General features: G+C 24.4%; 1 protein-coding gene across 5 annotated transcripts in view; it reads right to left on the reverse strand.

The window, feature by feature from the left end:
- LOC112599367 overlaps positions 1-13,049 on the reverse strand; it is a 190,777-nt gene that overhangs the window by 2,356 nt on the left and 175,372 nt on the right. The window lies entirely within an intron of this gene.

Raw genomic sequence — 13,049 nt, forward strand, 5'->3', positions numbered from 1 at the left:
ACACACACACACACACACACACACACACACACACACACACACACACATATATATATATATATATATATACACGGACACAGCTTGCTGGTACGTGCAATATCGATCAGATGGATGTCACTGTACCTACCTATATAATTTTGGGCGTAGGCAACGCTACGCCGCGACATAAATCCCTCGACCGGGTTTGCGAGATTCGTACATTATATATTATAATATATATAGTTATTTCATTTATATTATTGTATATTGTATATATATATATATATTTAAACATAATATATTATCTATATACGCTGGAATGTAATTACTTTATACGGGTATCGTAAATTTTAAATGCAATTTAATCGGTATTGTTTTAAAAATATATGTTGTGCATGTTTTGCGTATGTATAATATATTGTTGAAGATGGACATTCCAAATTAATTAGAAAAAATGTGTAGTCACATTTAAAATTAATTTATGAATTTTTTTTTTCTTAATTTGACTGACATTTATTTTTATGAAATACCGATTTTTCCTACAAACATATCGTTCCTATTGGTTCGAGGTTTTTAATAGCATTATATTTTGTTTAATACGTCAATTGGATTTAACGGAGTGTAGTTAGTGTGGTGGGCTGTAATGGTTTTCGAAAGGAAATCCAGTAATTATATAGACAGTTTGGGTATTCGTTTTGAAAAAGATGATTTGTTTACAGAATTTTAAAAAGTGGCCACATCTGTTATTTTGCTGAATAAAGATAAAAAACATATTTTTATAATAATTGATTAGTGAGAACAGTATGCGTTTGGATCACCGAAAAACTGGTAAAATGAATATAATTTATTAATGTTTTATTATATTTATGAGTTATGACACAATTTTGTTAAAACAACTTATTTTTCAAATATTTTATAAGATTTATAAAAAAATAAATAATATAGTATATAGTACAATTCTGGCAAGTATTTATTAAATGTTTTAAATTAAGTAATTAAAATAATGACAAAAATTGCTCACAGGTTCAGGTATAAAACGAAAGCTTTCATAGAAACTTCTAAGCAACAGAGATCGAAGGTTAAAAAAAAATCATAGTTCATTAGACTCCAAGTAAAGTAAAATAAAAATGTTTACTTATCAATAAAAATACCGAATCACACTATTATTGATATTATTATTCTTGAAATTATCAAAATAAATTATAACATAAATATTATACAATATATTAAAAAAATTAAAATAAAACTTTACTATTCTATATAGTATATAATATTTTAATATATTTAAATTTATTTAAGAATATTTTATTTTAATATAATTTCAAAGGTATTGGGTTGAGATATAAGATTATAATCTACATGGCATATACTTAAGACGAATCTAAAACTATAATATGCAACATAAAAGAAAGTTTGATTTTGATTTTTGTTCATTAATTATATTATAGTATCGGATTATACTTATATTTTACATTCGTAAGTAAAATCATTTTCTGAGTAAAATAGTCTTAATAACTATAATGTATATTTCATGTATATAAATTCGAACCAAAAGTAAATTATTTAATGACATTTACTGTTTGGATGTTGCGGATAGTGGTGTGCCAAAATTGAGCGAGGTATTTGCCACTCCATTCCACTTATCTGAACATTAAATGTTAATATTTAATAATGGTTGTAAATAATTAACTATTGGTTTAGTATTCGATATTGAAAAATGATGAAAAATCACTTGATTCAATAATATATTTATAAATTATAACTTCGCGAATAAAAATATACTGCAGTATGAAAATTTGACTGGCCGGTAATCAGATTTTTAGTATACGACGAAATATTCTTCTATACCAACGTAACATACACCGGCTTTAAATAACTGTTAAGCCGCAGGGGTTAAAATAAACTGTACAAATATCATGGCAACCAAATAAATTCAAATTTGTAACAAATAATAATATTCTCGTTCAATTAAAATCACTCGTGAATAGGGGAAACAATTTTACACTGATACAGTTGTAGAATTTTTGTTACGTTTTTGTTTGTGAGAATTTATCTATACATATAAGTAATAGAAGTAATTATTAATTATTACATTATATGATATATCTATTTGTTTTGTATAAAATTTAACCACCTTCAACGATGATCGTGATTGTACTTATTATAACATATTTATTACATAGTATGAAATCAAGTCCTTGTGATGTCATTTGCCGAATTAAAAACAACGACGAAAGTGAGTTGTACAAAACACTTAAAACATAACGGTTTGCACGAATCAAATGCATATATTTTATACCTGAATACTTGTAAATTATTGTTTTTTAGTAGCTCTCACTCATGCATTTTTTTACGGGGAAGTGTTCCGATGTTCAAAAATTACTCTTTTAATTAGGTTTCTAATTTCTATTTATAAGTATAGTTTAATTCATAACTACCGGACAGATTACAAACATATTATACCTATATGTAAGTAAAAAGCTAGTAAATACACGTATTAAATGTGAATATACCTAATAAATATTTAAGTAATATTAATAAAGAACTATAAAAATAGTGTTTTTTTTTTTTAATTATTAAGATCTTACTTACTGAAATAGTACTATTGTCAAAAGTATCTTATTAAGTATTATTAATATTTCTTAACATGTAATAACATAATTTATTATATAAAATTGCGAGGTTAAGTTAGGAAATATTTTCTAGGACTCCGTGTAATTTTTTTAGGTTAACTATAAAGTAACTTAAGTATTTTTAAACTGCAGCCCATTTCTATTAAAATAATACATTGTTTGTTATATATAATTTCTTGTTATACTAAATTTTAGTGGTGTGAAAACATGAATTGATGACAACATCAATTTTTCGGACATAAAAATCTTGCGTTATCCTTTAAGTATGCAATTGTAGATTATTATACGCAAGAATTAGAGCTGTTTAAAATTTTTTGTTTATATATTTTGCCTACATATAACCACCTATAATCTATATAATTATTTGAAGTTTAAGGTGATTGTAACATTTAGAGAATCTTGTAGTTCACAAATCTAAAATGAAGTTCATGTACGTACCAAATTTCGAAACCAAATTACATATTATACTATATCTTATATTTAGCGGAATATCTAGAAAGTTTAGAAATGTTCGATATTAATATTGTATCTATTATACATTTTATATAACGTTTACAGACTTTCTGTACAGAGATATACAGATTGTATATTAAATATACAAGACTTGTACAAGAACTTAACAATGTCAAATCACAGAGAAAATGAAATGTTGTCTGGCTTCGGACGATTTCTGTCTCTGACATTAATGAACCTATACGTTGGTATAGTATGTTTATAATATAAAGACCCAACTTTATGAAAAGCGCTTGTGAAAAGCACTTGATTCATTCCTACATCAACACGACAACCATATACAGCTGATTATATAATATATAACATAAATTATGAAATGTATATTGTGTATAATTGTACGTCCTATATTTACTCATTTTCTTAGAAAAAAAAATGTTAACTAAAATGTAGAAGTCGTGTTTCATTTAGTTGTGACACAAATTGAATGTTCAAAAAACGTACATATAATATTCTAAAATACCTCTCAACTCTAAAACGTTTTTAATCAAGGGGAAAAGTTTTATCAGCATTTTGCAATTAATTATTTTATACATGAAACAAAAACGAGATGAAAGGATAAACTTTCGTAATATTGGATCCCAAATCAAATATTTGGTGAGATCTTTTGTTTTGCTAAATGTATACACAATATACTGTCCGAAAACAATAATGATAAAGGCCATGTTGTTGATAAAACTGCTTATTCTTTATGACTGTATCAGACAAGAATACAGTATTATCACGGTCTGTTAAAAATTCATTCCGAATGGCTAGCCTAAAACCATTGTATAATGTATGCGTGTGTGCATATTCAAAATTATATAGAGGCGTACCAAAGGGGCGGAAATCCCGGATTTATACTTTTTTTTTGCATCAAACAATTATGTCAATAAAAAAATTTAAAGTGAACATTTTCTTATTTTACCAATTTAGGTTATAGATTAAAATTAATATATATATAATCGTTTAATATAATTTATATTTTAAATGAAAGTTATTTGTTAATAATGAAAATGAAATAACATTTCTTAATTTGAAATTCCTCCCCCCCCATAAAAATACCTGATTGAACTACTTATTTATAACATAAAATAGTTTCCTTGTAATAATTTTGTTGATTAATAACTCATTTATATAATTAATTTATTATAATAGTATTTGAGTAACGATTTAAATACCTATTATAAAATGTTCGAGGTTCGTTGATAATTATGTCAGTTCTAAAGATGAAAATAACATTCTATTACACACCAATACATATAAACGCTTTTAAGTTTCATTTATTCTTTGTATCAATACAATAAACCTTACAGAAACTTTTGATCAAAGATTAAATTTTATTAAATATTAGTTTAGTCGAGAAATATTTTATAGTACGATTGGTAAGTGTAAAAAAGGTAATTATGTGTTTGCTGTCTCGATTCTTTCGTTTTTCTGCAGATCGCAAAATAATACAAATTTTCATTATTAATTATAATTAATATTGTTAGGTTACATATCATATCGTATTTTTTGCTGTGCATTCGAGTCTTTTAAATTGTTTTTAATATCATACACTATAGTCAATACGCTTCTTTTTAAACTTCTTCTTGAATAATTTCGAACCATAAAGTATAGAGTTGCTTAGCATCTTAGAAGAAATTTTAATAAACAAACTGACCGATATGCAATCAATTTTATTCTAGTTGCGATTGGCGAAGTATCATTTCCATTGATGGCTAACGTGGCTGGCACATTGTTGAGCAAACCAAAATTCGCAAAGAAATTGCATCGAGACTACCGAGTAGGTGAAGTCAAAATGTACGATCATAACCAAGTGAAACGTCGCTCTCGTTCAAAACAAATGTTCGTCAAAAAGTCAGTTGGAGTCGTTGGTTACAAGCGAAGCAATACATTTTTTGGAGAAAACGAAGGCTCAATATTTGATGAAAGCGTATTTGGCCATTGCGATAGACGTGGAAAACGAGTTACAAGAAATTTATCGCTGAATCGTTAAATCTTCGTTTTTATCGTTGTAATTAATTAAAATACAAAAACAGTTGTGGTATTATAATTAAATAATTTACAATATATTCAATTAAAAATAAAATTATTTTTTTCTAGTATGCGCTTAAGTATATTCAGAGAAAGAGTTTTTATTCATGAGGAGATTTTTTTTTTTATCGAATTCTAACTTACACAGAGGTTTGCTATTGTGCCAGTTTTTTCTTAAGCATTTCTGAAATTATTGTAGGTACGTTAAAGTAAAATATCTATATATTTTGATTTATTTTACGAATGGAAGTTTATTAATAAAAAACGCATTTTATTTTGTTATACATATACCTACCTTTAAAATTATGTTAAACGAAGTATTAAATAAGTGTTTTTAGGTCTATATATTATAAACTGTGTACAAAAATAGTTTTGAAAATGTATGATTAATGCGTTTCTATTTATTGAAATAGATTTTAGTTAACTTGATATCTCGATAATATTATAATCATTAACACAGTCATCATATACGGGAAAATAGTTTATATAATATGTGCGTGTACATATTATTTTTATGCATATATTCTATACATTTAAATAATTATATCTCATTCAAGCTCGAATAATTATTTAGTATATATGTAAGTAATTCAATTTCAAAATATATTTAATTTTAATATTTTGAAAACTAATTTTCACGCAGTTTGCACATATTTACAACTTGCATTCATAATTTTGAAATACATAAAAAATAATCAATACAGATATAATATAGTTAGTGGTAATTTCTTAAAAAAATTGTTTAATATCCTTACACAATATAAATGTTAATTTTTTAAAGATAATTGAATTAAAAATTGCATGAATTATTGATATAAATTAACAACAATGCTATTTTAATATTAAACTTTATATCTTAATAAAATATGATCATATAACTATTAAAAATCAGCAAAAATAAATTATACTTGAATTGGCATCACCTAGTTTGACTTTTAACAAAGGTAACTGTACAAGCTTAGCCGAATCACTTCAAGAAAACTTGGCTATAGTACAATAATCACGTATATATATAAATAAAAGGTATTTCGTATAGACTATTCCATTAATCTTTGAGGTAAAAAATGAAGGCATAAAGTTTAAAAAAAAAGTTCAATGCCAATTTTTACTTTTAATGTAATATAATATAACCACTAATAGTGATCATATATTATATTTGTCATACACTTCAGTCATCAATATTCAAATGAAAAAGATCGGCATTTATTAAAATACAATATATTTATATATATAGGATTTTATTAACAATAAATAATTTAATAATATTATTTTTAGTGTTTACATTAATATGTTAAATTACGGAGCATATAAGATAAAAAATTTCATGTAGTTCTATTTATTGATTGAAAACCCAATCTAGTTGCTATTAAAAAAAGAATCATTTGCTATTAATTTCAAAACAATTTTCCTAAATTTAAATAAAAACTATCAATAGTTAGTAATAAATATTTAACATTTTTAATTAGTATTTACCTAAATACGTGGTAAATGAGTATTTTAAATTATTATTCACAATAAAACTATAAAACTTTTATTTGATTATTTTTTCTATTTTTAGATTCAGGGTTATGTCAGAAATATATATCATAGTTTTGAGTTATGTATAAAAAAGTGATTTTTAATTCATCTTTTCTTATAATTATTTTTTAAGTTGTTTAACGTTTTAGTTTATACTGTATTGAACAATAAAATTAAAATTATTATTAACTATATTGTTATGTATGTAATATATTTATTTATATTTTATATTATGTATATGTTTATGTGAGTTATAATCTAATTGGATAATTTGACAAATTTAAAGTTCATTACGTACACTATGCAGACTTAGCATGCAACTAAGTTATAACTTGAAACCTGTCGAAAATCACATAAATTGACAGTTATGAAATTAGAGTGAATGTTTATGGGCTTAATGAGAAAATGTCCCGGATTTTGAACAATTGATCATGGTAGTGTTGTGTCACGTGACGATGATGATCTCTAACACAATAAATGTAAATCATAAAACATATCCATTATAATAATATTATGCCCGGTATCGTTGACAGTGACCGGAATTCGTCAACAGGCTAAATGGACCAATGAAGCAGTTAGTATTATGTATAGGTATTATATGAATAGACGTTATTTGTTGATGAGATGGAATGTTTACCTATTGTTAGAACAAAGACAATATTGCGTATAATATTTGACTATTTATTTAGCACTGGCGCATTACTACGTAATCGAATGATTAGACTATTTATTTAAAACACGATTAAAAAAAATACCATTATAAAATTTCACATTACTTATAACTCATATAATTTATTAAATTTTTGACGTTTCACTTTTTGTTTTGGATTTTGTTTAAAGTAAATAAGTTACACAAATAAGTGGCTTATTTGTGTTACCTATATTATGTTCAATAGGTTTTATAATAATGTGATTTGAATGTGAATTAATTCCATAGATTTTAGTAAATGAAACTTCTCAAGTTACATAATGTTTCACATATATAGTTAATCCATTTAGGAGTTCAACCGTGAAGATTTGTATTTTATTTTTGCAGCAAAATTAACATTATTTTATAGAAAAATATATACATTAAAAAACCTTGAAGAAAAAAGAAAATTGTTACGTCCATTATTAAAAAGTTTTATTTGTTTTTTTTCAAATCTAAATTGTATTCCATAATTTGCAATATTAATTATTAATAATGAAATATATAGTTGATTAAAATTTTTAAAATCTTCAAAAAGATACAATATGTATACTATACAATATATATCTATAACAAGTACTGAATTTTCGTTGTATACAACAAATAAAACATACATTGTATAAGTCTTAGTTAATGTTATATATGTAAATTTTTATTTATAGCATGTACATGTCTTAGAGTAATATAATATATTGTACTAGATGAAAGTAAAAATTAACAAATTTAATGTTTAAAAAACCATTACGATTGTATTGTTATCGTTATATAGGTCGTCGAGTGTAATACCAGGGTTATATGTACATATGTACATATGTTATATTTTTATTAAATAAAATTCTTTAATTTATGATTCTGTAAACAAAACGTAATACTTATTTATGTTTTTGGAACTTAAATTGTGGAATCAATACTACATTTCTTTTTATATTTCATGTATTGACTGTTTAAGGATTATATCAAACACAAATTATACATTCCACATTATTATACGTAATAAATTATTTTATAAATATAATACTCAGACAACATTTAATATAAAAATATAAACGTAAAGAATTTTAAGACTAAACTTTAATGAGTTCTAAATATATAATTTAAACCACCCTAAAGGACGTGTTAATGTATGTTTTATTGAATATTTAGTTTCGAACAACTAAATATAGTTAAGTACTTAATAAGAAATGTAAAAAATATAGTTGTTAAAAGATCAGTATAAAGTTGCGTTTTAATATTTTTATTGTTATAACTATTATTATTATTATAAATATTTATATTTCTAAGTTTGCATTCAATAAAATTTATTTGATAAAAGCATTACGTTATGTTAGTACTATTATATTCAGATGTCATTATTATTTATTATACTAAGTATATAATATACTGCCATACTTGCATTTATACATTGACTAGAATTTTCAACAAAAATTTATAAATTGTCGTGTTATTATTTATTATTTAATGAGTATAAAACCTTTTTACCTATATTTTAATAGGTAGTTGTAATTTTTATTACTATATAAATTATTAATGAATGTATTCTTTGTCAGTGTTACGCTAAAATTGTTCAATATTTAGAAGAAACGTTCTAGTTAATATTAATTTACATTCACGTACACATGTCAATGTGTAAATTTAAACACAATACATGTGTACTATGTATAGATTGTACACATAAAAATACGGTTTAAATCGTTTTCTCTTTTTTGCCGGATATTCGAGAAAATATATAGTTTAGCTGAATAGAAATATGGCTTAATAATGTTTCACTTTTAGTTTTACTTATGAAAATGTAATATGTATTAAAAACTTTAGTGGTTATTTAGAAACTTTTAAAATTGGTCAGTCATTGTTTATCTTATCGTTAACTTTTTCACAATATTATTTAGACATATAATATATGGTGATATAAGCCATATAAGTAGTATATAGAAAATATTATATTAGAATAATAACTGGACAATATAATATAGTTTTGGAAACCAAATACTTGTATATAAAATATTTGCGTTGGGCGTGTCTTATGTATATTTAATATGTTCACTGTGTGTAGAAAAATACTGACTTGAAAAATGTCTTCCTCCGTGGAATATGATTTTTTTTTAGTGAATGTATAAGTGTATATACGAAACTAAAACTTTTATTCTAAAAATATAAAGCGAAATATTTCAAAACAAACACTGGATTCTTATAAACTTCAAAACAGATAATGTTGGAAAAACTTGGCTAATTTACAGGATATAATTTCCATAAAAGAAGAGCACGTAGATCATATAGATATATCAGCTAGTTTATTTTCATTAACAAATAGTTTTTTTTTTTTCCATTTGTTATTTCCCAGTTTTATTTTAATAACTTTTATGTGTCATAATTTTAAAAAGGAAATATTTCGTAACTTTGGGTTTTAAAAATTAATCTTAAGGCAAACAATATACTGTTAATGTATAAGATGTTAGACCATCAAACTAACTAGTTAAATTTTATCTTAGTGAGTTAATAATATTATTTTTAGAATAGCTCATTATAAATATGGTTATAAAGTAGGTATATTATGGCACTTATTGATTACCTCAATTCATATTATTAACTTAAACTATTTACTATTGTGATAGAGACATAAATATTTGTTATTGAATTTAAACCAAAGTTTTTTATACTCAAAATTTAATTTAAATATTTTTTTTATATAGTTTATTTTTTATATTTAATAAATAACTAACCCCAAGATGTCAATTATTATTATCATTATTGTTAATAATAAAACATTTTTTGTGTATATTTTTAATACCGATTAGCGTCATTGATACCGAAGACTTATATTGTACATAAACAAAATAATTGTGGTCAAGATAACTAATAAAAAAATATGTATGTCAATAACTAAAAAGTATTAGGTTTTTGTACCGTGATAAAAAATATACATGACCAAATGCATTAACTAATACATTTCATATTATATATTATACCTCTATTCAGGTATTATTCCTAATGACTCGAAATCAAAAAAAAAAAAAAAAAAAACGCATACGATGAACTAATAACAAATATAGTATAGTATTATGCATGCCTCCAGGTGCATACAATAATATATGACAGTATAATAATAATAAAGATTCGTGTATGTGCGGTGCGAGAGTGGTCTCAAGCCGTTAACGCGTGAATGATGATTAATTGTCAAGTAGAAAACTCGTCCAGTACATACTGCACTCATTAGCGTACGTAATAATTTACCCTCACTAGGTGGGTCGTTATATTCTGCAAAGACTGATATTGTAAATCCAAAAGTATTTTTCTAAGGTTCCTGCGGTGCAAGCGTGATAAATTGTCGGTGAATTGTGATAATCATTCGCAAACTGTTTTCGACCTGTGCGTGCAATAATCTGTATTCGATTCGTTTGACTCACATGATGAACGAAACTACGAAATACAAGGACAATAGCGTCTAAAACTTTTTGATTTCTACAAGACGTAAATATTTCATAAACTGATAAATTCCAATTGAAAAATATCGTACATTCGAAAAAAAACTAAATATTTGATTAAAACGGTTTGATATAATATTCTCCACAGTACGAATAACGTTGAATTATGTACCTATATGTTTTTGGTGGCTGTAGTTTCAAAAAAAAGTATAGTTAATTTATTATCTATATCTACTGGCTACTACTTGTCTATTTCAATAGAAGTGTGTTATTGTAGTGGGACACGAGTAAAGAGAATGAAATATGTTTAATATATATTTTATTTTTTCGATATTTTAACTGCTTTTCTTATAACAAACAAATTATAGTATGTAAAAAGATATGGTTTATTGACGTGAAATTAATTACGAATAATGGGAAACCATCCGTTGGTAGATCGCCTTAATATAGTAGGTACTAATAATAAATAAATAAATTGATAAGTTTGCTAACCACAGAGTACTAAAAAATATGTTTGTATAAATTAATTAAAATCCAATACATCTTAATTTAGCTATTTTAATTATATTTAAGGTTGATTTCGATAGATTTTTACTAAACAATAATGATATAAAATTAAATATACGTCTTATAAAATTAAAAAAAAAACATCAGATGATAGTGCCAAAAAAACTTTATTTTCCCTTTAATTTTTTTATATTGTATAAACGATTAGGGTCCAAAATAAATGATTATATTTTTTCGTTGATAAGATAATAAAATAAAAAAAATTGAGGTAGAAGAATATAATCAACTGCTGTTGTTTGACAGGATTTTCAACACTACTAAAAGGCTTCTTAACGAGTTTTCATCAATCCTGTTATTTTGAAAGCTTACTTTTAGTATTTGATAAATATATGATATTTCACCTTTTAATAGAATTTCTAATTCTTTACTCATCTTCAAGATAAATAATCGACAAAGCAAATTTTTTAATTAATAACAAAAAAATGTATTTACTTTTTAGTTTACATATATTGAATATTTTTTTTTTTCTAGTGATTGAATAGTATTATTGTTTTATAAAAATATAATTTTCATTTTTACATACCTACTTGAATGTGTTTAATATAAGAAAATTATTAGCTTAATTAAATATATATATATATATATATATATATACACATTGCATTATCTTTAAGCTTGTTCCTTTAGAATATTATACTATTATCGAAATAGACAAATGGCAGGTATAGTTAATTTATTAATTTATTTTTTTTTAAATTTAATTTTAGCATTTTAATATTTAACTTGAAACAGATCGATGAATCCAATCGTTTTATCAATCGCTAATGTAACCTCGTTCGCTAACGGATTTGTATGGATATCTAATATATTTCCGGTGAGAGGTATTCGACTGTAAGCGGTATGAAAATTCCGCCGTATTCAGTAGGGCTAATATCAGATCGACGTATTGCATGGTCTATAGTTGGTAACAATCGGCCGATGGGCCCTTGCCCGTCGGTAGTAGAACGTTTATTTCGGATTAGCGATGCGGCCGTAGAATATACAGTACACATTTCGTTTTGGGAAGTAATCAATCAGATCGAATCTCGGAGATATTCAGTTGTAATCGGTACACACATATATTTATTGATAGTCATACCTGATATGATCGTTATGAACTTTTTCCATATCATTTGTTCTAAAAGAGAATACCGAATGTTCAAGGATTTCGACTGATGGCTACAGTAATGCTTAACTCCAAATCTCCTCTTCCCTTTTATGTTGAATCAGAAACCGACTGTTCGAGCTTATGAGGAGTAAGGTTAGTTTACCAAACGCAATAAATAGTCAATTGACTGGATATATTATTTCCGAATATAGTATTAGAGTATACATTATAATATAATATAATCTTATAATGTAGGTGCTTTATATTCATCATTTGAGACTTAATACATATTATACAATAATAAAACGATAACAGAAAATTTTGTACATTTTTTGTAATTAAATAAATTAGGATAAAAAAACGAGTGAAAATTTTTTTTTCTTTATCACATAATAACATAAATAACTAACTATAATTATAATAATATTTCATAAAAATTGGTTATCATTATAGATGAAAAATATTAAACTATTAACCTTAGATGAAAATGAAAATAGATTAAAAGAGAAATAATTTATACATTAATGATATTTTAATTGCAACAAAGAAATAAATAAAATATTAAAATACACTAGTTTTTTTCTGACTATTTCAAGCATTATAAACCAAAATTAGTTTTTATATGTTTCATA

The sequence above is a fragment of the Melanaphis sacchari genome, unplaced genomic scaffold (genome assembly GCF_002803265.2).
Source record: "Melanaphis sacchari strain LSU unplaced genomic scaffold, SCAv2.0 Contig50_pilon_pilon, whole genome shotgun sequence".
NCBI lineage: Eukaryota > Metazoa > Arthropoda > Insecta > Hemiptera > Aphididae > Melanaphis > Melanaphis sacchari.